At 50.0% G+C, this 25,297-nt stretch overlaps 1 pseudogene; it reads left to right on the top strand.

Moving 5' to 3' along the window:
• Positions 1 to 1,264: 1,264 nt before the first annotated feature.
• LOC138776685 (solute carrier family 52, riboflavin transporter, member 3-B-like) lies at positions 1,265 to 25,297 on the top strand (annotated as a pseudogene).

Raw genomic sequence — 25,297 nt, 5'->3', positions numbered from 1 at the left:
TCCTGTAGTGGTGAGCTCCTGGCATGTTCTCCTGTAGTGCTGAGCTCCTGGCGTGTTCTCCTGTAGTGCTGAGCTCCTTCCATGTTCTCCTGTAGTGCTGAGCTCCTAGCGTGTTCTCCTGTAGTGGTGAGCTCCTGGCGTGTTCTCCTGTAGTGGTGAGCTCCTGGCGTGTTCTCCTGTAGTGGTGAGCTCCTGGCGTGTTCTCCTGTAGTGGTGAGCTCCTGGCGTGTTCTCCTCTAGTGCTGAGCTCCTGGTGTGTTCTCCTGTAGCGGTGAGCTCCTGGCGTGTTCTCCTGTAGTGGTGAGCTCCTGGCATGTTCTCCTGTAGCGCTGAGCTCCTGGCATGTTCTCCTGTAGCGCTGAGCTCCTGGCACCAGAAAGCTGTGACGAGGAACGTCCAGTATGTCAGCTGTGGTGATTTGTTGGTGAGTGATGTTCCCTCATTGTTGAGTCATTTGGACCTGGGTTTGGTTAAGTTTATAGCAGGCATCAGGAAATGATGGGTGCAGCACACCGCTGTGTGATATAAAAATATACTAAAATGTCTAAAAAGTGCATTTCCTTTACTGAATTGCTTTAAATTTAAAATTAATTTGTCACCCTCTGACAACCCAACGAGCTGGCAGCAGACTGTCGGGGGATGACAGATTCACTTTAATAGAAAAATATTGGTCAGTTCAGAGCTCAGTCAATATGCTGGCTTATCCGTAGTCTTTCCTTGTAAGAGTTAGGTGCGCAGTCTCTGTCTCTGCCATGGTGCCGGCTCATCCATTGTCTCCCAGTCTCTTGCTCTGCCATAGTGGCTGCTCGGTGCTGTTGTCTTTCCTTGTAAGAGATAGGTGCCCAGTCTCTGTCTCTGCCATGGTGCCGGCTCATCCATTGTCTCCCAGTCTCTTGCTCTGCCATAGTGCCTGCTCGGTGCTGTTGTCTTTCTTTGTAAGAGTTAGGTGCCCAGTCTCTTGTTTTTCGTCATGTTCACTTTGCTCTGTTATTCATGTTGCCCTCTATGATTGTGACTTTTGTCTGCTTTTTCTTCATTTTAGACTCTTGAGCTCTGAAGCTTTGACATGGACATTAGATCTCTTGTAGACTGGGCTTGGAAACCAAATCTCTAAATCTTGGAGAAAAATAACAGAAGGAAAAACTTCTTTTGCTTCCAAATGACTGTATCCCAGAAACAATGCCATGATACCCAGATCTATCACAGCAACAGTAACCGTATAACCATCTCCAATCTGATGGCTAGAGATTAAACCTACAGGATCATGGTGGTCATCGTGCATATTCTCTCCACCTTGCTGGGCTTAGGCTCCTGGGTTGCCATTAATGGTGTGTGGGTGGAGCTGCCTGTGTTGGTGCCTTATACTCCAGAAGGCTGGGAGCTTCCCTCCTACCTTTCCCTGCTCATCCAGTTTGCTAATGTTGGGCCACTTGCCGTCACACTTACTCATAGGTTTTGTCCCGGACGTCTCCGGGAGGGACTTGTGATATTTGTTATTGTGGCAGTCGGTGTGGTGTCCTGCGTCTTGCTGGCTTTCCTCTGGCAGGAGACGAGCTGGGTGGGTTCATCACAGAGAAGTACCGCTCTGCTGTGTCTCATTTTCTTCCTATCATTGGTGGACTGCACCTCCTCAGTCACTTTTCTTCCTTATATGACTCATTTCAGGCCAGATTACCTGATCTCATACTTCATTGGAGAGGGCCTTAGTGGGCTGATGCCAGCTTTACTAGCCTTGGCCCAAGGTGTGGGGGTGGTGAGCTGCGCACCGATGAACACAACTGAACCAAACGGATCCTACACCATTGGAAACTTAACATCGGTTTACCAGCCAGCCAGGTTCCCTGCGTGGGGATTCTTCCTGTTTTTGGCAGGTATGATGGGCCTCTGTTTGGTTGCCTTCACCATCCTTCACAAGATGCCTAAAGAACACAGTCACCAGGAGACAGAAGCACAGAAGAGGAGAATGAAGAAGGAATCTTCGGGGAGGGAGTTGAGCAGAAGCCAATGATGGTCAAGGATGAAGCTATAGCAGAGGCAAAGAAAGAATAGGAAAGTACTCAACATGGGAGAAGGTCTTTATCTACCTCACCCTAGCCTGGGTGAATGCTCTGACCAATGCAGTGCTGCCGTCCATCCAGACGTACTCCTGTATGCCCTATGGAGGAAGCGTCTATCACCTGGCTGCTACACTAGCTTCCATCGCAAACCCATTAGCATGTGGCATTGCTATGTATCTACCCGACAGGTAAGAGCACATAATGGATGGGATTCACATTATTAACCACATCTTCTGGAAGTGGCCTCCAGGCATCCACCATCCAGGAATTGCAGACCTGCATTCACATACTTTTTCTAAGCTGAAGATAAAGGTATCTAGGCCAGCTAAAGGGCCTCTTACACCAGTTGATTATCGGCCAAGAGCGTTGCTAGAAATGCTCGGCCTATAATTGACCCATATAAAAGTAACAGCGATCAGCCAAAGAGTGGGAAAAGGTGCAGCTGATAGCGGTCATACATCCATGCTGACAGTTTCCAGATCACACAAGGGCATACTTGCCATCCACACTGTTGGCTTCTGGATGCCGATGTGTCTTCAGGCCGCTGCCCTACCACCTCATTTGGTCAATCATTTTAAAGGAGGAGGGTGGGGCCTGTAGTGACAGCAGCAGCCAGGTGCTGATGGTAAGTATGCACTGCATGTGTGGTCTGGAAACCGACAGCACAGATGTATGCATATCCATGCTTCCATGGCCGCAAGATTACTGAGTTGTGTGATAGGCTCTGTACACATGTGATACGGCCTGTACCATCGCAAGGTTCTCGCACACATTAGGTATGATTGTTCAGGAGATACGGCCTGTACCATCGCAGGGTTCTCACACACATTACTATTGTCCAGGAGATACGGCCTGTACCATCGCAGGGTTCTCACACACATTATGTATGATTGTTCAGGAGATACGGCCTGTACCATCGCAGGGTTCTCACACACATTACTATTGTCCAGGAGATATGGCCTGTACCATCGCAGGGTTCTCGCACACGTTATGTATGATTGTTCAGGAGATACGGCCTGTACCATCGCAGGGTTCTCACACACGTTATGTATGATTGTTCAGGAGATACGGCCTGTACCATCGCAGGGTTCTCACACACGTTATGTATGATTGTTCAGGAGATACGGCCTGTACCATCGCAGGGTTCTCACACACATTATGTATGATTGTTCAGGAGATACGGCCTGTACCATCGCAGGGTTCTCACACACATTACTATTGTCCAGGAGATATGGCCTGTACCATCGCAGGGTTCTCGCACACGTTATGTATGATTGTTCAGGAGATACGGCCTGTACCATCGCAGGGTTCTCACACACATTATGTATGATTGTTCAGGAGATACGGCCTGTACCATCGCAGGGTTCTCGCACACGTTATGTATGATTGTTCAGGAGATACGGCCTGTACTCTCTTAGGGTTCTCGCACACGTTATGTATGATTGTCCAGGAGATACGGCCTGTACTATCGCAAGATTCTCGCACACATTACTATTGTCCAGGAGATACGGCCTGTACCATCGCAGGGTTCTCGCACACGTTATGTATGATTGTTCAGGAGATATGGCCTGTACCTTCTTAGGGTTCTCGCACACGTTATGTATGATTGTTCAGGAGATACGGCCTGTACCATCGCAGGGTTCTCACACACATTACTATTGTCCAGGAGATACGGCCTGTACCATCGCAGGGTTCTCACACACATTATGTATGATTGTTTCAGGAGATATGGCCTGTACCTTCTTAGGGTTCTCGCACACGTTATGTATGATTGTTCAGGAGATACGGCCTGTACCATCGCAGGGTTCTCACACACATTACTATTGTCCAGGAGATACGGCCTGTACCATCGCAGGGTTCTCACACACATTATGTATGATTGTTCAGGAGATACGGCCTGTACCATCGCAGGGTTCTCACACACATTATGTATGATTGTTCAGGAGATACGGCCTGTACCTTCTTAGGGTTCTCGCACACGTTATGTATGATTGTTCAGGAGATACGGCCTGTACCATCGCAGGGTTCTCACACACATTATGTATGATTGTTCAGGAGATACGGCCTGTACCATCGCAGGGTTCTCACACACATTATGTATGATTGTTCAGGAGATACGGCCTGTACCATCGCAGAGTTCTCACACACATTAGGTATGATTGTTCAGGAGATACGGCCTGTACCATCGCAGGGTTCTCGCACACGATATGTATGATTGTTCAGGAGATACGGCCTGTACCTTCTTAGGGTTCTCGCACACGTTATGTATGATTGTTCAGGAGATACGGCCTGTACCATCGCAGGGTTCTCACACACATTACTATTGTCCAGGAGATACGGCCTGTACCATCGCAGGGTTCTCACACACATTATGTATGATTGTTCAGGAGATATGGCCTGTACCTTCTTAGGGTTCTCGCACACGTTATGTATGATTGTTCAGGAGATACGGCCTGTACCATCGCAGGGTTCTCACACACATTACTATTGTCCAGGAGATACGGCCTGTACCATCGCAGGGTTCTCACACACATTATGTATGATTGTTCAGGAGATACGGCCTGTACCATCGCAGGGTTCTCACACACATTATGTATGATTGTTCAGGAGATACGGCCTGTACCATCGCAGGGTTCTCACACACATTATGTATGATTGTTCAGGAGATACGGCCTGTACCTTCTTAGGGTTCTCGCACACGTTATGTATGATTGTTCAGGAGATACGGCCTGTACCATCGCAGAGTTCTCACACACATTAGGTATGATTGTTCAGGAGATACGGCCTGTACCATCGCAGGGTTCTCGCACACGATATGTATGATTGTTCAGGAGATACGGCCTGTACCTTCTTAGGGTTCTCGCACACGTTATGTATGATTGTTCAGGAGATACGGCCTGTACCATCGCAGGGTTCTCACACACATTACTATTGTCCAGGAGATACGGCCTGTACCATCGCAGGGTTCTCACACACATTATGTATGATTGTTCAGGAGATACGGCCTGTACCTTCTTAGGGTTCTCGCACACGATATGTATGATTGTTCAGGAGATACGGCCTGTACCATCGCAGGGTTCTCACACACATTAGGATTGTTCGGCCTGTACTATCCCAGGGTTCTCGCACACGTTATGTATGATTGTTCAGGAGATACGGCTTTGCTCACATCACAGGTTTTCCTGCACACTTCCTGAATGGAGAGCATTTTTCTGTAAATATTTCTGGATATCCTGTAGGTGTCTCCGGACTGTCGGGGGTCTGATGGTGATCGGTTCCGGCATCGGCTCATACATCATGGTTATAGCAGTGTTCAGTCCATGTCCTCCTCTCCTTCGAAATAACACTGGAGGTATCCTCATTGTGAGTATTTTAACCCTTAGTTGTCAGCATCCTCCCTTTTATTGACCTCTCTGTTGAGTAGAACATGATGCCCCCATCCCCGCGCGCTGTATTGTGTAACCTCATTGACTCACTGGCCAGAATATCAGCCTGTAATGGACTTGTCTCTCGTCTCTTCATTGTCATTTCACACCTCCCGTTTCTGATATTCGTCATAAATGACTCCTTACCCAAGAGAAGCCCTATTACACGGAATGATTATCCTGCAAGAACCTGCCAAACCGATTGATCACTAGCGATATAGTGGCAAACTATACTCTGACGTTGTTACATTCAGCACGTGCTGTTATGGTCCTTTTTAATGTTATACGGTCACTAATCATTCACACTAGAGAGTGTGGTTGTTTTTTCTCCAAGTAACTGAAAGATTTCTTATTACACGGACAGATTGGCCGATTATCAGCAAAAGACCAACAATGATGTTCGCATGATAATTGTTCTGTGTCACAGACACTTGATCTCTCACCTCCCGCACATCCCCAATAACGGCCTCAGCTATACACATCACTGTAGGTTTTGAGTACAGTACCACTGTAACGCCTGGACTAGTGGATCCACTGGACCGTCACCAGCGATGGCACTAACCTCACCAGGGAGCGGAGTCTAAGGGGCCGCTGGTTTTCACCAGAGCCCGCCGCAAGGCGGGATGGACTTGCTGCGGCAGGCGACCCCCAGGTCGCTACCCCTGGCTTGGTTGCTAGTGACGGCAGGCGAGGCGTGGCAGGAGCAGTAGGCAGGAGATGGTGCTGGCAGAGGTCTGTAGGCGTGACCGCAGGTGAAAGGATGAACACAGGAACTAAAGTATAACGGGAAAGCAGGAACCAGGAACAAGGACTAGGGACCAGGTAGCGGACAGGAATCAGGAACAAGGACTAGGGACCAGGTAGCGGACAGGAATCAGGAACAAGGACTAGGGACCAGGTAGCGGACAGGAATCAGGAACAAGGACTAGGGAGCTGGGCCAAACGCTATGGGAAGCATGTAGAGGCTCCAACCCAAGGGACAGGGCATGCTGGGATTTATAGGGAGTGATAGGTGCAATTAACCAATTAAGGGCGGACTGGCCCTTTAAATCTGAGACAGCCGGCGCGCGCCTGCCCCCTAGGTGGCGGGGACGCGCGCGCCGGCCGGCACAGACGGAGACAGGAGCGGAGGAGAGGTGAGGCGCCCCCCAGGGGCCGAACTAGCAGCAGCGCCGGGTCCCTGCACAGGGACGCCGGCGGCTGCATGGGGCAGGAGGAGGTCGCGGCGGTTGCCCGGAACACGGGATGCCGCCGCGGCCGTGACAACCACAAACCATGCTGGAAATCAAAGTGAACTGTCAGGAGGTCAGACAACTCCAACCTGCTCATAGCTCCCACCTGTGCACGAGGCGCTGAGAGGAAAGTATGGTGATGCAATGGTGTCTCCAGTAAGCACCGCCCCACCCCCAGTGCGCTAATCCGCCCCTTCTAATAATCTATGGATTATCGGTGCTGCAAGGAGAAAGCTGGGAACGGGAGCAAGAATGAAGGTAAAAGACATACCCAATGGCTATCTTCCCACAACGTATAAATAAGGGCAAATAACCAGGGCTGTGGAGTCAGTAAGCCGCAGCTGAGACTCCAACCCCCTGGTGAGTTATTATTACACTCCGGCTCCTCCATAACTGGCCGCTCACACCCCGGGGAGTTATTATCACACTCCGGCTCCTCCATAACTGGCCGCTCACACCCCGGGGAGTTATTATCACACTCCGGCTCCTCCATAACTGGCCGGTCACCCCAGGGAGTTATTATCACACTCCGGCTCCTCCATAACTGGCCGCTCACACCCCGGGGAGTTATTATCACACTCCGGCTCCTCCATAAGTGGCCGCTCACACCTGGGGAGTTATTATCACACTCCGGCTCCTCCATAACTGGCCGCTCACACCCCGGGGAGTTATTATCACACTCCGGCTCCTCCATAACTGGCCGGTCACACCCCGGGGAGTTATTATCACACTCCGGCTCCTCCATAACTGGCCGCTCACACCCCGGGGAGTTATTATCACACTCCGGCTCCTCCATAACTGGCCGCTCACACCCCGGGGAGTTATTATCACACTCCGGCTCCTCCATAACTGGCCGCTCACACCCCTGGGGGTTATTATCACACTCCGGCTCCTCCATAACTGGCCGCTCACACCCCGGGGAGTTATTATCACACTCCGGCTCCTCCATAACTGTCCGCTCACACCCCAGGGGGTTATTATCACACTCCGGCTCCTCCATAAGTGGCCGCTCACACCCGGGGAGTTATTATTACACTCCGGCTCCTCCATAACTGGCCGCTCACACCCCAGGGGGTTATTATCACACTGCGGCTCCTCCATAACTGGCCGCTCACACCAGGGAGTTATTATCACACGCCGGCTCCTCCATAACTGGCCGCTCACACCCCGGGGGGTTATTATCACACTCTGGCTCCTCCATAACTGGCCGCTCACACCCCAGGGAGTTATTATCACACTCCGGCTCCTCCATAAGTGGCCGCTCACACCTGGGGAGTTATTATCACACTCCGGCTCCTCCATAACTGGCCGCTCACACCCCGGGGGGTTATTATCACACTCCGGCTCCTCCATAACTGGCCGCTCACACCCGGGGAGTTATTATCAAACTCCGGCTCCTCCATAACTGGCCGCTCACACCCCAGGGGGTTATTATCACACTCCGGCTCCTCCATAACTGGCCGCTCACACCCCGGGGGGTTATTATCACACTCCGGCTCCTCCATAACTGGCCTTTCACACCCCGGGGGGTTATTATCAAACTCCAGCTCTTCCATAACTGGCCTTTCACACCCCGGGGGGTTATTATCACACTCCGGCTCCTCCATAACTGGCCGGTCACACTCCGGCTCCTCAATAACTGGCCGCTCACACCCCAGGGGGTTATTATCACACTCCGGCTCCTCCATAACTGGCCGCTCACACCCCGGGGAGTTATTATCACACTCCGGCTCCTCCATAACTGGCCGCTCACACCCCGGGGAGTTATTATCACACTCCGGCTCCTCCATAACTGGCCGCTCACACCCCGGGGGGTTATTATCACACTCCGGCTCCTCCATAACTGGCCGCTCACACCCCGGGGAGTTATTATCACACTCCGGCTCCTCCATAACTGGCCGCTCACACCCCGGGGGTTATTATCACACTCCGGCTCCTCCATATCTGGCCGGTCACACCCCGGGGAGTTATTATCACACTCCAGCTCCTCCATAACTGGCCGGTCACACCCCGGGGAGTTATTATCACACTCCGGCTCCTCCATAACTGGCCGGTGACACCCTGGGGAGTTATTATCACACTCCGGCTCCTCCATAACTGGCCGCTCACACCCGGGGGGTTATTATCACACTCCGGCTCCTCCATAACTGGCCGCTCCCACCCGGGGGGTTATTATCACACTCCGGCTCCTCCATAACTGGCCGGTCACACCCCTGGGAGTTATCACACTCCGGCTCCTCCATAATTGGCCGCTCACACCCCGGGGGGTTATTATCACACTCCGGCTCCTCCATAACTGGCTGCTCACACCCCGGGGAGTTATTATCACACTCCGGCTTCTCCATAACTGGCCGCTCACACCCCGGGGAGTTATTATCACACTCCGGCTCCTCCATAACTGGCCGGTCACACTCCGGCTCCTCCATAACTGGCCGCTCACACCCCGGGGGGTTATTATCACACTCCGGCTCCTCCATAACTGGCCGCTCACACCCCGGGGGGGTTATTATCACACTCCTGCTCCTCCATAACTGGCCGCTCACACCCCGGGGGGGTTATTATCACACTCCGGCTCCTCCATAACTGGCCGCTCACACCCCGGGGGTTATTATCACACTCCGGCTCCTCCATAACTGGCCGCTCGCACCCCGGGGGGTTATTATCACACCCTGGCTCCTCCATAACTGGCCGGTCACACCCCGGGAAGTTATCACACTCCGGCTCCTCCATAACTGGCCGCTCACACCCCGGGAAGTTATTATCACACTCCGGCTCCTCCATAACTGGCCGCTCACTCACACCCCGGGGGAGTTATCACACTCCGGCTCCTCCATTACTGGCCGCTCACACCCCGGGAAGTTATTACCACACCCCAGCTCCTCCATAACTGGCCGGTCACATACGGGGGATTATCACACTGGGGTACAGGAGATCGGGCTCGGCAGCTTCTGTGTAATGTCCGGCATGATCCTGGGGCGACTTCTGAGGGAAGAAGATAAAAAGCAGCTACTCCTGTGTGTGCAGTGGATGCAGCCAGTCTCCAACCCCCATGTCCTGAACTACTCACAACTAGTGATATAGAAGGGTCACATATAGTCCCAGATGTATGAGCTCTCTGTCAGCATCCGCGCTCCTAAATCATCACAGCCACACACAGACTACCTGCTCAGCCAGTCAGTGACTACAGCTGTACCCCGCCTCACTCACTGATTGGCTGAGCGGGCATTTCAGAGTGGGGCTGTAACATCACAGGATTGGGAGCACTGTGGGGGGACTGCTAAATAGGACTTGCCTTACGTCCACAGCGGCACAATTGACATAATAGAATGTGGCCCCTCCTCCCTCCCTGTGAATACCGGGCTGTCTGTTCTCAGGATAATGATGGAGGAGCTCTCGGATCACAACAGCAAGTCTTTGCCTTGCACTAAGAAGTCCTCCTTTCGTAAATATCGGGACAGGTCTCCTCAGAGAGACAGACAATACCAATATAGAGTCAGAGGGAGCGGATCTGGATACTCCAGACGTGGAGGTGCTTCTAAGGGGAATAGATCTTCCCCAAAGAAGAAAGACTTCTGACGCCACACCAGTCTTCCGGTCGGAGGTCGCCTCTCCCATTTCCTAGGAAATTATTTGCCTGGGAAAGGTGGATCAGGGACTCCTGGGTCCTAAATATAATAAGGAGAGGATATGCCATATCCTTAGAGCCACTGCCACCAGAAAGGTTTGTGATTATATCGCGGCTTTCCCCAGAGAAGCAAAGTATAATGTCGAACTCCATACTGGACCTCAAAGATTTCTGTGCTAAAACCGGTTCCTGTGGAAGAAATAGGGCAGGGAGTATACTCACCTGTATTCCTTGTCCCGAAGCCCTAAGACTAATAATATAGGTTTCTCAACTGTTACATGCTGAAGAACATGATAAAATCTGTCAAATCCGTCCTGAACAGGGGAGACTTTCTTGCATCCTTGGATCTAAAGGACGCTTACTTCCATATACCAATCTTGCACAATCAGAGGAAGGTTCTTCGCATAGCAGTCCATGTAGGGAAAAGGATATTACATCTCCAATTCAAAGTCCTCCCATTCTGAATTTCATCAGCACCATTCGTCTTCGCCAAAGTGATAGCTTCGGTGGTAACGGTTCTCAGACTGCAGGGCATTAAGGTCCCTTATCTGGAACACTGGCTGTTGATGGCCAAATCCCAAGACCTTCTCAGCCAGAACGTTTCCCAGACTTTTGACCTTCTCTCCGACCTAGGCTGGCTGGTCAGACTTGACTCCCTCTATCAAGAAAACTTACCTGGGGTTTGTCATAAACACCCAGGAAATGAAATTGTTCCTCACTCCAGAAAGGAAAACAAGAATTCTGGAAGGATACCGCTTTTCTGAGAGTTCCTCGCCAGGTCTCTCTGAGGACCCTGATTAAGTCATAGGACTTCTAACATCTACAGCAGAAGCGGTACCTTGGGCATTGTTTCACATGAGTGCTCTCCAGACAGAAGTACTTCAGCGCTTGAACAGATCAACTATGGCCCTAGACAGGAAGATCAGACTCCCTCTGCCTATAAGGCAGTCTCTGCGATGGTGGTCAAACGTAAGAGATGGAGTAGACATAGAGAAACCAGACTGGGTAGTTCTTACCACCGACGCATCCGGCCTTGGCTGGGGAGCCCATCTAACTCAAAGGATAGTACAGGGAAAGTGGTCCTCATCAGAAACAATCCTCTCTTCCAACGAGCTGGAGTTAAGAGCCATATTCAATGCGCTCAAACATTTCTTGACACTTTTTTAGGGTCAGGCGGTAAAGGTAAGAACAGACAACATTGGTCCAGACCCCTCCTCCAGGAAGTAGGGAAGATCCTACAATCTTTCCAACCTTACAGCCTTCCATATCTGGGGCACTTTAAATGTCCTGGTAGACCGACTGAGTCGAGATCTGACAACTCCGAGCGAATGGTCTCTGAACCCAGTGATATTCAGTCAGATTGTTGCCAAATGGGGCCAACCAGAGACAGATCTCATGGCGACACGCCAAAACGCGAAGCTACCGCGGTTTTGCTTGCTTTACCAGGACGACAATCCGGAGATAGTGAATGCCATGTCCATCACTTGGAATTACAGCCTAGCCTACATATTCCCGCCGGTAGCCATGATTCCGAAGGTCCTAATCAAGATCAGACAGGACAGAGTCCCGGTCATCCCAATAATCTTATTCCGCTCATGACCATGAGTCGAGGGAAATATTGGAGGTTGCCACCTTGACAGAACCTGGTGTCTCAGGGCACACAGCACTGCCAGAACCTGGGGTCTCTTCATCTGACGGCCTGGAACCTAACCAGTCCCTATTGAAGGCCAAAGGCTTTTCTACCAGGGTCATGGGTACACTTTCTCATTCGAGAAGTGAGGCCACTAATAGATCTTACGCCAGAATTAGAAGGATCTTCCAGACTTCCATAAAGTAGACCCCATTAATCCATCTGTTCCCCAGATCTTGGAGTTTTTACAAGATGGTTTTGATAAGGGCCTATCACCCAGCACGCTTAAATGGGTTATCCAGTGCTACAAAAACATGGCCACTTTCTTCCATAGACAGCACCACTCTTTTCTCCAGGTTGAGCAGGGTTTTGCTGCTCAGTTCCATTGAAGTGAATGGAGCTTAATTGCAAACCGAATCTGAAATGGAGACAAGTGTTGTCTCTGAAAGTAAGCGGCCAAGTTTTTGTAGCATTGGTTAACCCCTTTAAGGTTCAACTTTCTTCTTTTTGTCCTGCCTAAAGCTCACAGGGGCAATAAACCCCAATTGTGACACTGTTGGAATAAGGGAAATCACATTATCAATCAAATGATACTATACCCTGTCCCCCCTGGATTTTTCTCTGATGCCCAAAATACCCCTTTAATTTCTGCCTAAGACACACACAGCCTGCTGCAGCCATAGCACGCACACACACACACACACACACAGCCTGCTGCAGCTATAGCACACACACACACAGCCTGCTGCAGCCATAGCACGCACACACAGCCTGCTGCAGCCATAGCACACACACACCCACACACAGCCTGCTGCAGCCATAGCACACACACACAGCCTGCTGCAGCCATAGCACGCACACACAGCCTGCTGCAGCTATAGCACACACACACACAGCCTGCTGCAGCCATAGCACACACACAGCCTGCTGCAGCCATAGCACACACACACAGCCTGCTGCAGCCATAGCACGCACACACAGCCTGCTGCAGCCATAGCACGCACACACACGCACAGCCTGCTGCAGCCATAGCACGCACACACAGCCTGCTGCAGCCATAGCACGCACACACAGCCTGCTGCAGCCATAGCACGCACACACAGCCTGCTGCAGCCATAGCACGCACACACACGCACAGCCTGCTGCAGCCATAGCACGCACACACAGCCTGCTGCAGCCATAGCACGCACACACAGCCTGCTGCAGCCATAGCACGCACACACACGCACAGCCTGCTGCAGCCATAGCACGCACACACACGCACAGCCTGCTGCAGCCATAGCACACACATATACACACAGCCTGTTGCAGCCATTGAGCACACACACAGCCTGCTGCAGCCATTGAGCACACACACACACACACACACACACACAGCCTGCTGCAGCCATAGCACACACACAGCCTGCTGCAGCCATAGCACATACACACACAGCCTGCTGCAGCCATAGCACATACACACACAGCCTGCTGCAGCCATAGCACATACACACACAGCCTGCTGCAGCCATAGCACATACACACACAGCCTGCTGCAGCCATAGAACACACACACTCTCACACAGCCTGCTGCAGCCATAGCACACATATACACACAGCCTGCTGCAGCCATAGCACATACGCACACACAGCCTGCTGCAGCCATAGCACACACACACAGCCTGCTGCAGCCATAGAACACACAGCCTGCTGCAGCCATAGCACACTCTTACACAAAGCCTGCTGCAGCCTTGACACACACACATACAGCCTGTTGCCACCATAGCACACACACAGCCTGCTGCAGCTATAGCGCGCACGCGCACACACACACAGCCTGCTGCAGCCATAGCACACACATACACAGCCTGCTGCAGCCTTAGCACACACATACATACAGCCTTCTGCAGCTATAGCACATACACACAGCCTGCAGCAGCCTTAGCGCGCACACACACACACCCTGCTGCAACCATAGCACACACACAGCCTGCTGCAGCCATAGAACACACACACAGCCTGCTGCAACCATAGCACACACACAGCCTGCTGCAGCCATAGCACACACACAGCCTGCTGCAGCCATAGCACACACACAGCCTGCTGCAGCCATAGCATACATACACACAGCCTGCTGCAGCCATAGCACACACACACACAGCCTGCTGCAGTCATAGCACATACACACACAGCCTGCTGCAACTATAGCGCGCACACACACAGCCTGCTGCAGCTATAGCGCACACACACATACACACAGCCTGCTGCAGCTATAGCGCACATGCACACAGCCTGCTGCAGCCATAGCACACATACACACAGCCTGCTGCAGCCATAGCACACATACACACAGCCTGCTGCAGCCATAGCACACATACACACAGCCTGCTGCAGCCATAGCACACATACACACAGCCTGCTGCAGCCATAGCACACATACACAGCCTGCTGCAGCCATAGCACACATACACACAGCCTGCTGCAGCCATAGCACACATACACACAGCCTGCTGCAGCCATAGCAAACATACACACAGCCTGCTGCAGCCTTAGCGCACACACACACACACAGCCTGCTGCAGCCATAGCACACACACACAAAGTCTCCTGCAGCCATAGTACACACACACACACACAGCCTGCTGCAGCGATAGCACACACAGCTTGCTGCATCTATAGCACACACACACACACAGCCTTCTGCAGCCATAGCGCGCGCACACACACAGCCTGCTGCAGCCATAGCGCGCACACACAGAGCCTGCTACAGCCATAGCGCGCACACACAGAGCCTGCTGCAGCCATAGCGCGCGCACACACACAGCCTGCTGCAGCCATAGCGCGCGCACACACACTACACACACACAGCATGCTGCAGCTATAGCTCACACACACACACAGCCTGCTGAAGCTATAGCGCACACACACACAGCCTGCTGAAGCTATAGCGCACACACACACACAGCCTGCTGCCTCCATACCACACACATACACACAGCCTGCTGCAACTATAGCACACACACAGCCTGCTGAAGCCATAGCGTGCACACACACACACACACACACACACAGCTGCAGCCATAGCACACTGAAGAAACGCACAATCTTCTTCCAGAGAGAAAACCCGGCACTGAGGACAGAGGTTACAGCTACACTACTTATGTCTCCTCCTCCTCCTCCATATTACACAGGATATCTCCATTTAGGGCCAGTGTCCTATTACTGATCTATTCCCCGACCACCCTTGTCTAATAGGGCCAGTGTCCTTTTACTGATATATTCCCCGACCACCCTTATCTAATAGGACCAGTGTCCTATTACTGATATATTCCCCGACCACCCTTATGTAATAGGGCCAGTGTCCTATTACTGATATATTCCCCGACCACCCTTATCGAATAGAGCCAGTGTCCTATTACTGATATGTTCCCGACCACCCTTATGTAATAGGACCAGTGTCCTATTACTGATATATTCCCCGACCACCCTTATCTAATAGGGCCAGTGTCCTATTACTGATATATTCCCCGACCACCCTTATCTAATAGGGCCAGTGTCCTATTACTGATATATTCCCCGACCACCCTTATCTAATAGGGCCAGTGTCCTATTACTGATATATATATTCCCCCACCACCCTTATCTAATAGGGCCAGTGTCCTATTACTGATATATTTCCCGACCACCCTTATCGAATAGAGCCAGTGTCCTATTACTGATATATTCCCGACCACCCTTATCTAATAGGGCCAGTGTCCTATTACTGATATATTCCCCGACCACCCTTATGTAATAGGGCCAGCGTCCTATTACTCATATATTCCCCGACCACCCTTATGTAATAGGGCCAGCGTCCTATTACTCATATATTCCCCGACCACCCTTATGTAATAGGGCCAGTGTCCTATTACTGATACATTCCCCGACCACCCTTATGTAATAGGGCCAGCGTCCTATTACTCATATATTCCCCGACCACCCTTATGTAATAGGGCCAGTGTCCTATTACTGATATATTTCCCGACCACCCTTATCGAATAGAGCCAGTGTCCTATTACTGATATATTCCCCGACCACTATTATCGAATAGGGCCAGTGTCCTATTACTGATATATTTCCCGACCACCCTTATCGAATAGAGCCAGTGTCCTATTACTGATATATTCCCCGACCACCCTTATGTAATAGGGCCAGTGTCCTATTACTGATCTATTCCCCGACCACCCTTGTCTAATAGGGCCAGTGTCCTTTTACTGATATATTCCCCGACCACCCTTATCTAATAGGACCAGTGTCCTATTACTGATATATTCCCCGACCACCCTTATGTAATAGGTCCAGTGTCCTATTACTGATATATTCCCCGACCACCCTTATCGAATAGAGCCAGTGTCCTATTACTGATATGTTCCCGACCACCCTTATGTAATAGGTCCAGTGTCCTATTACTGATATATTCCCCGACCACCCTTATCTAATAGGGCCAGTGTCCTATTACTGATATATTCCCCGACCACCCTTATCTAATAGGGCCAGTGTCCTATTACTGATATATTCCCCGACCACCCTTATCTAATAGGGCCAGTGTCCTATTACTGATATATATTCCCCCACCACCCTTATCTAATAGGGCCAGTGTCCTATTACTGATATATTTCCCGACCACCCTTATCGAATAGAGCCAGTGTCCTATTACTGATATATTCCCGACCACCCTTATCTAATAGGGCCAGTGTCCTATTACTGATATATTCTCCGACCACCCTTATGTAATAGGGCCAGCGTCCTATTACTCATATATTCCCCGACCACCCTTATGTAATAGGGCCAGCGTCCTATTACTCATATATTCCCCGACCACCCTTATGTAATAGGGCCAGTGTCCTATTACTGATACATTCCCCGACCACCCTTATGTAATAGGGCCAGCGTCCTATTACTCATATATTCCCCGACCACCCTTATGTAATAGGGCCAGTGTCCTATTACTGATATATTTCCCGACCACCCTTATCGAATAGAGCCAGTGTCCTATTACTGATATATTCCCCGACCACTATTATCGAATAGGGCCAGTGTCCTATTACTGATATATTTCCCGACCACCCTTATCGAATAGAGCCAGTGTCCTATTACTGATATATTCCCGACCACCCTTATCTAATAGGGCCAGTGTCCTATTACTGATATATTCCCCGACCACCCTTATGTAATAGGGCCAGCGTCCTATTACTCATATATTCCCCGACCACCCTTATGTAATAGGGCCAGCGTCCTATTACTCATATATTCCCCGACCACCCTTATGTAATAGGGCCAGTGTCCTATTACTGATACATTCCCCGACCACCCTTATGTAATAGGGCCAGCGTCCTATTACTCATATATTCCCCGACCACCCTTATGTAATAGGGCCAGTGTCCTATTACTGATATATTCCCCGACCACCCTTATGTAATAGGGCCAGTGTCCTATTACTGATATGTTTCCCGACCACCCTTATCGAATAGAGCCAGTGTCCTATTACTGATATATTCCCCGACCACTATTATTGAATAGAGCCAGTGTCCTATTACTGATATATTCCCCGACCACCCTTATGTAATAGGGCCAGCGTCCTATTACTGATATATTCCCCGACCACCCTTATGTAATAGGGCCAGCGTCCTATTATTGATATATTCCCCGACCACCCTTATGTAATAGGGCCAGTGTCCTATTACTGATATATTCCCCGACCACCCTTATGTAATAGGGCCAGTGTCCTATTACTGATATATTCCCCGACCACCCTTATGTAATAGGGCCAGTGTCCTATTACTGATATATTCCCCGACCACCCTTATGTAATAGGGCCAGTGTCCTATTACTGATATATTCCCCGACCACTATTATCGAATAGGGCCAGTGTCCTATTACTGATATATTCCCCGACCACCCTTATGTAATAGGGCCAGCGTCCTATTACTGATATATTCCCCGACCACCCTTATGTAATAGGGCCTGTGTCCTATTACTGATATATTCCCCGACCACCCTTATCTATTAGGGCCAGTGTCCTATTACTGATATATTCCCCGACCACTATTATCGAATAGAGCCAGTGTCCTATTACTGATATATTCCCCGACCACCCTTATGTAATAGGGCCAGTGTCCTATTACTGATATATATTCCCCGACCACCCTTATGTAATAGGGCCAGTGTCCTATTACTGATATATTCCCCGACCACCCTTATCTAATAGTGCCAGTGTCCTATTACTGATGTATTCCCCGACCACCCTTATGTAATAGGGCCAGCGTCCTATTACTGATATATTCCCCGACCACCCTTATGTAATAGGGCCAGCGTCCTATTACTGATATATTCCCCGACCACCCTTATCTATTAGGGCCAGTTTCCTATTACTGATATATTCCCCGACCACCCTTATGTAATAGAGCCAGTGTCCTATTACTGATATATTCCCCGACCACCCTTATGTAATAGGGCCAGTGTCCTATTACTGATATATTCCCCGACCACCCTTATCTATTAGGGCCAGTGTCCTATTACTGATATATTCCCCGACCACCCTTATGTAATAGGGCCAGTGTCCTATTACTGATATATCCCCCGACCACCCTTATGTAATAGGGCCAGTGTCCTATTACTGATATATCCCCCGACCACCCTTATGTAATAGGGCCAGTGTCCTATTACTGATATATTCCCCGACCACCCTTATCTATTAGGGCCAGTGTCCTATTACTGATATATTCCCCGACCACCCTTATGTAATAGGGCCAGTGTCCTATTACTGATATATTCCCCGACCACTATTATCGAATAGAGCCAGTGTCCTATTACTGATATATTCCCCGACCACCCTTATGTAATAGGGCCAGTGTCCTATTACTGATATATATTCCCCGACCACCCTTATCTAATAGTGCCAGTGTCCTATTACTGATGTATTCCCCGACCACCCTTATGTAATAGGGCCAGTGTCCTATTACTGATATATTCCCCGACCACCCTTATGTAATAGGGCCAGCGTCCTATTACTGATATATTCCCCGACCACCCTTATGTAATAGGGCCAGTGTCCTATTACTGATATATTCCCCGACCACCCTTATCTATTAGGGCCAGTGTCCTATTACTGATATATTCCCCGACCACCCTTATGTAATAGGGCCAGTGTCCTATTACTGATATATTCCCCGACCACCCTTATCTAATAGGGCCAGTGTCCTATTACTGAGATATTCCCCGACCACCCTTATGTAATAGGGCCAGTGTCCTATTACTGATATATTCCCCGACCACCCTTATGTAATAGGGCCAGTGTCCTATTACTGATATATTCCCCGACCACCCTTATGTAATAGGGCCAGTGTCCTATTACTGATATATTCCCCGACCACCCTTATGTAATAGGGCCAGTGTCCTATTACTGATATATATTCCCCGACAACTCTTATCTATTAGGGCCAGTGTCCTATTACTGATATATTCCCCGACCACCCTTATGTAATAGGGCCAGTGTCCTATTACTGATATATTCCCCGACCACCCTTATGTAATAGGGCCAGTGTCCTATTACTGATATATTCCCCGACCACTATTATCGAATAGGGCCAGTGTCCTATTACTGATATATCCCCCGACCACCCTTATGTAATAGGGCCAGTGTCCTATTACTGATATATCCCCCGACCACCCTTATGTAATAGGGCCAGTGTCCTATTACTGATATATTCCCCGACCACCCTTATGTAATAGGGCCAGTGTCCTATTACTGATATATTCCCCGACCACCCTTATGTAATAGGGCCAGTGTCCTATTACTGATATATTCCCCGACCACCCTTATGTAATAGGGCCAGTGTCCTATTACTGATATATTCCCCGACCACCCTTATGTAATAGGGCCAGTGTCCTATTACTGATATATTCCCAGACCACCCTTATGTAATAGGGCCAGTGTCCTATTACTGATATATCCCCCGACCACCCTTATGTAATAGGGCCAGTGTCCTATTACTGATATATTCCCCGACCACCCTTATGTAATAGGGCCAGTGTCCTATTACTGATATATTCCCCGACCACCCTTATGTAATAGGGCCAGTGTCCTATTACTGATATATTCCCGACCACCCTTATGTAATAGGGGCAGTGTCCTATTACTGATATATCCCCCGACCACCCTTATCTATTAGGGCCAGTGTCCTATTACTGATATATTCCCCGACCACCCTTATGTAATAGGGCCAGTGTCCTATTACTGATATATTCCCCGACCACCCTTATGTAATAGGGCCAGTGTCCTATTACTGATATATTCCCCGACCACCCTTATGTAATAGGGCCAGTGTCCTATTACTGATATATTCCCCGACCACCCTTATGTAATAGGGCCAGTGTCCTATTACTGATATATTCCCCGACCACCCTTATGTAATAGGGCCAGTGTCCTATTACTGATATATTCCCCGACCACCCTTATCGAATAGAGCCAGTGTCCTATTACTGATATGTTCCCGACCACCCTTATGTAATAGGACCAGTGTCCTATTACTGATATATTCCCCGACCACCCTTATCTAATAGGGCCAGTGTCCTATTACTGATATATTCCCCGACCACCCTTATCTAATAGGGCCAGTGTCCTATTACTGATATATTCCCCGACCACCCTTATCTAATAGGGCCAGTGTCCTATTACTGATATATATTCCCCCACCACCCTTATCTAATAGGGCCAGTGTCCTATTACTGATATATTTCCCGACCACCCTTATCGAATAGAGCCAGTGTCCTTTTACTGATATATTCCCGACCACCCTTATCTAATAGGGCCAGTGTCCTATTACTGATATATTCTCCGACCACCCTTATGTAATAGGGCCAGTGTCCTATTACTCATATATTCCCCGACCACCCTTATGTAATAGGGCCAGCGTCCTATTACTCATATATTCCCCGACCACCCTTATGTAATAGGGCCAGTGTCCTATTACTGATACATTCCCCGACCACCCTTATGTAATAGGGCCAGCGTCCTATTACTCATATATTCCCCGACCACCCTTATGTAATAGGGCCAGTGTCCTATTACTGATATATTTCCCGACCACCCTTATCGAATAGAGCCAGTGTCCTATTACTGATATATTCCCCGACCACTATTATCGAATAGGGCCAGTGTCCTATTACTGATATATTTCCCGACCACCCTTATCGAATAGAGCCAGTGTCCTATTACTGATATATTCCCGACCACCCTTATCTAATAGGGCCAGTGTCCTATTACTGATATATTCTCCGACCACCCTTATGTAATAGGGCCAGCGTCCTATTACTCATATATTCCCCGACCACCCTTATGTAATAGGGCCAGCGTCCTATTACTCATATATTCCCCGACCACCCTTATGTAATAGGGCCAGTGTCCTATTACTGATACATTCCCCGACCACCCTTATGTAATAGGGCCAGCGTCCTATTACTCATATATTCCCCGACCACCCTTATGTAATAGGGCCAGTGTCCTATTACTGATACATTCCCCGACCACCCTTATGTAATAGGGCCAGCGTCCTATTACTCATATGTTTCCCGACCACCCTTATCGAATAGAGCCAGTGTCCTATTACTGATATATTCCCCGACCACTATTATTGAATAGAGCCAGTGTCCTATTACTGATATATTCCCCGACCACCCTTATGTAATAGGGCCAGCGTCCTATTACTGATATATTCCCCGACCACCCTTATGTAATAGGGCCAGCGTCCTATTATTGATATATTCCCCGACCACCCTTATGTAATAGGGCCAGTGTCCTATTACTGATATATTCCCCGACCACCCTTATGTAATAGGGCCAGTGTCCTATTACTGATATATTCCCCGACCACCCTTATGTAATAGGGCCAGTGTCCTATTTCTGATATATTCCCCGACCACCCTTATGTAATAGGGCCAGTGTCCTATTACTGATATATTCCCCGACCACCCTTATGTAATAGGGCCAGTGTCCTATTACTGATATATTCCCCGACCACTATTATCGAATAGGGCCAGTGTCCTATTACTGATATATTCCCCGACCACCCTTATGTAATAGGGCCAGCGTCCTATTACTGATATATTCCCCGACCACCCTTATGTAATAGGGCCAGTGCTGTATTACTGATATATTCCCCGACCACCCTTATCTATTAGGGCCAGTGTCCTATTACTGATATATTCCCCGACCACTATTATCGAATAGAGCCAGTGTCCTATTACTGATATATTCCCCGACCACCCTTATGTAATAGGGCCAGTGTCCTATTACTGATATATTCCCCGACCACCCTTATCTAATAGTGCCAGTGTCCTATTACTGATGTATTCCCCGACCACCCTTATGTAATAGGGCCAGCGTCCTATTACTGATATATTCCCCGACCACCCTTATGTAATAGGGCCAGTGTCCTATTACTGATATATTCCCCGACCACCCTTCTCTATTAGGGCCAGTGTCCTATTACTGATATATTCCCCGACCACCCTTATGTAATAGGGCCAGTGTCCTATTACTGATATATCCCCCGACCACCCTTATGTAATAGGGCCAGTGTCCTATTACTGATATATCCCCCGACCACCCTTATGTAATAGGGCCAGTGTCCTATTACTGATATATTCCCCGACCACCCTTATCTATTAGGGCCAGTGTCCTATTACTGATATATTCCCCGACCACCCTTATCTATTAGGGCCAGTGTCCTATTACTGATATATTCCCCGACCACCCTTATGTAATAGGGCCAGTGTCCTATTACTGATATATATTCCCCGACCACCCTTATGTAATAGGGCCAGTGTCCTATTACTGATATATATTCCCCGACCACCCTTATCTAATAGTGCCAGTGTCCTATTACTGATGTATTCCCCGACCACCCTTATGTAATAGGGCCAGTGTCCTATTACTGATATATTCCCCGACCACCCTCCATGTAATAGGGCCAGTGTCCTATTACTGATATATTCCCCGACCACCTCTATGTAATAGGGCCAGTGTCCTATTACTGATATATTCCCCGACCACCCTTATGTAATAGGGCCAGTGTCCTATTACTGATATATTCCCCGACCACCCTTATGTAATAGGGCCAGTGTCCTATTACTGATATATTCCCCGACCACCCTTATGTAATGGGGCCAGTGTCCTATTACTGATATATTCCCCGACCACCCTTATGTAATAGGGCCAATGCTGTATCAGTGATATATGGAGGAAAGGTCCTTAGCTTGATAGAACATAAAATATATTGATGAAAACATTTATAAAATTCCTATGAGAACAATGATAAAATTTTGAATTTTTTTTAAAAGGTGGAGTTGTTACACAGCTCTGCCACTAGCGGCCGTTATTAATATTCGTTATTTGTCATTACTTTTGCATTGTGGGAACAGCCTAAAGCATCCAGCGTTAAACATGGCCGCCTGCTGCCAGGGACAGCGCCGCTCCAGTCTTCGCCTGCCAGGGACAGCGCCGCTCCAGTCTTTGCCTGCCAGGGACAGCGCCGCTCCAGTCTTCGCCTGCCAGGGACAGCGCTGCGCCGGTCTCCAGCTCAGGTTCGGTTTGCAATTAAGCTCCATTCACTTCAATGGAACCGAGTTACAAAACCTGCACCAACCTGGAGACCACACTCCTACACCTGCTGTCTCTCATGTTTTCTAATGATCATCCCTTTAATCCTCAGCGCCCCATCTGGAGCGAGCTCTGAGCTGTGACAGATGTGCCAGCACTGTGCTTCCCCATATACAGTGCCAACCTTCTATACAGTGCCGCCCATCTGCACAGTGCGCCCCATGTACAGTGCCGCCCATCTGCACAGTGCGCCCCATGTACAGTGCCGCCCATCTGCACAGTGCGCCACATATACATTGCCGCCCATCTGCACAGTGCGCCCCATGTACAGTGCCACCCATCTGCACAGTGCCGCCCATCTGCACAGTGCGCCCCATGTACAGTGCCACCCATCTGCACAGTGCGCCCCATGTACAGTGCCGCCCATCTGCACAGTGCGCCCCATATACAGTGCCAACCTTCTATACAGTGCCGCCCATCTGCACAGTGCACCCCATGTACAGTGCCGCCCATCTGCACAGTGCGCCACATATACAGTGCCACCCATCTGCACAGTGCGCCCCATATACAGTGCCACCCATCTGCACAGTGCGCCCCATATACAGTGCCAACCTTCTATACAGTGCCGCCCATCTGCACAGTGCGCCCCATGTACAGTGCCACCCATCTGCACAGTGCGCCACATATACATTGCCGCCCATCTGCACAGTGCGCCCCATATACAGTGCCGCCCATCTGCACAGTGCGCCCCATGTACAGTGCCGCCCATCTGCACAGTGCGCCCCATGTACAGTGCCGCCCATCTGCACAGTGCGCCCCATATACAGTGCCGCCCATCTGCACAGTGCGCCCCATGTACAGTGCCACCCATCTGCACAGTGCGCCCCATGTACAGTGCCGCCCATCTGCACAGTGCGCCCCATGTACAGTGCCACCCATCTGCACAGTGCGCCCCATGTACAGTGCCACCCATCTGCACAGTGCGCCCCATGTACAGTGCCGCCCATCTGCACAGTGCGCCCCATGTACAGTGCCACCCATCTGCACAGTGCGCCCCATATACAGTGCCACCCATCTGCACAGTGCGCCCCATATACAGTGCCGCCACATATACAGTGCCACCCATCTGCACAGTGCACCCCATGTACAGTGCCACCCATCTGCACAGTGCGCCCCATATACAGTGCCGCCACATATACAGTGCCACCCATCTGCACAGTGCGCCCCATATACAGTGCCACCCATCTGCACAGTGCGCCCCATATACAGTGCCACCCATCTGCACAGTGCGCCCCATATACAGTGCCACCCATCTGCACAGTGCGCCCCATATACAGTGCCACCCATCTGCACAGTGCGCCCCATATACAGTGCCACCCATCTGCACAGTGTGCCCCATATACAGTGCCACCCATCTGCACAGTGCGCCCCATATACAGTGCCACCCATCTTCACAGAGGTGAGCTGTGTAGATCACTGACTACTTCTCTTCCTACAGGTGGTGGCCTGGGTGCTGTTTGTCGGGGTTCTGTCCTACGTGAAGGTGATTATCGGAGTCATCCTGCGGAGTGAAGGACACAGCGCCCTGGTGTGGTGTGGGGCAGTAGTGCAGCTAGGCTCTATGGTGGGAGCACTCACTATGTTTCCACTGGTTAATGTCTATAATATGTTTCAGTCTGGAGACCCCTGTAATCAACGGTGCCCCCAATAA

The sequence above is a fragment of the Dendropsophus ebraccatus genome, unplaced genomic scaffold, assembly GCF_027789765.1.
Source record: "Dendropsophus ebraccatus isolate aDenEbr1 unplaced genomic scaffold, aDenEbr1.pat pat_scaffold_465_ctg1, whole genome shotgun sequence".
NCBI classification, from domain to species: domain Eukaryota; kingdom Metazoa; phylum Chordata; class Amphibia; order Anura; family Hylidae; genus Dendropsophus; species Dendropsophus ebraccatus.
This window is presented reverse-complemented; position numbering and strand designations above follow the sequence as displayed.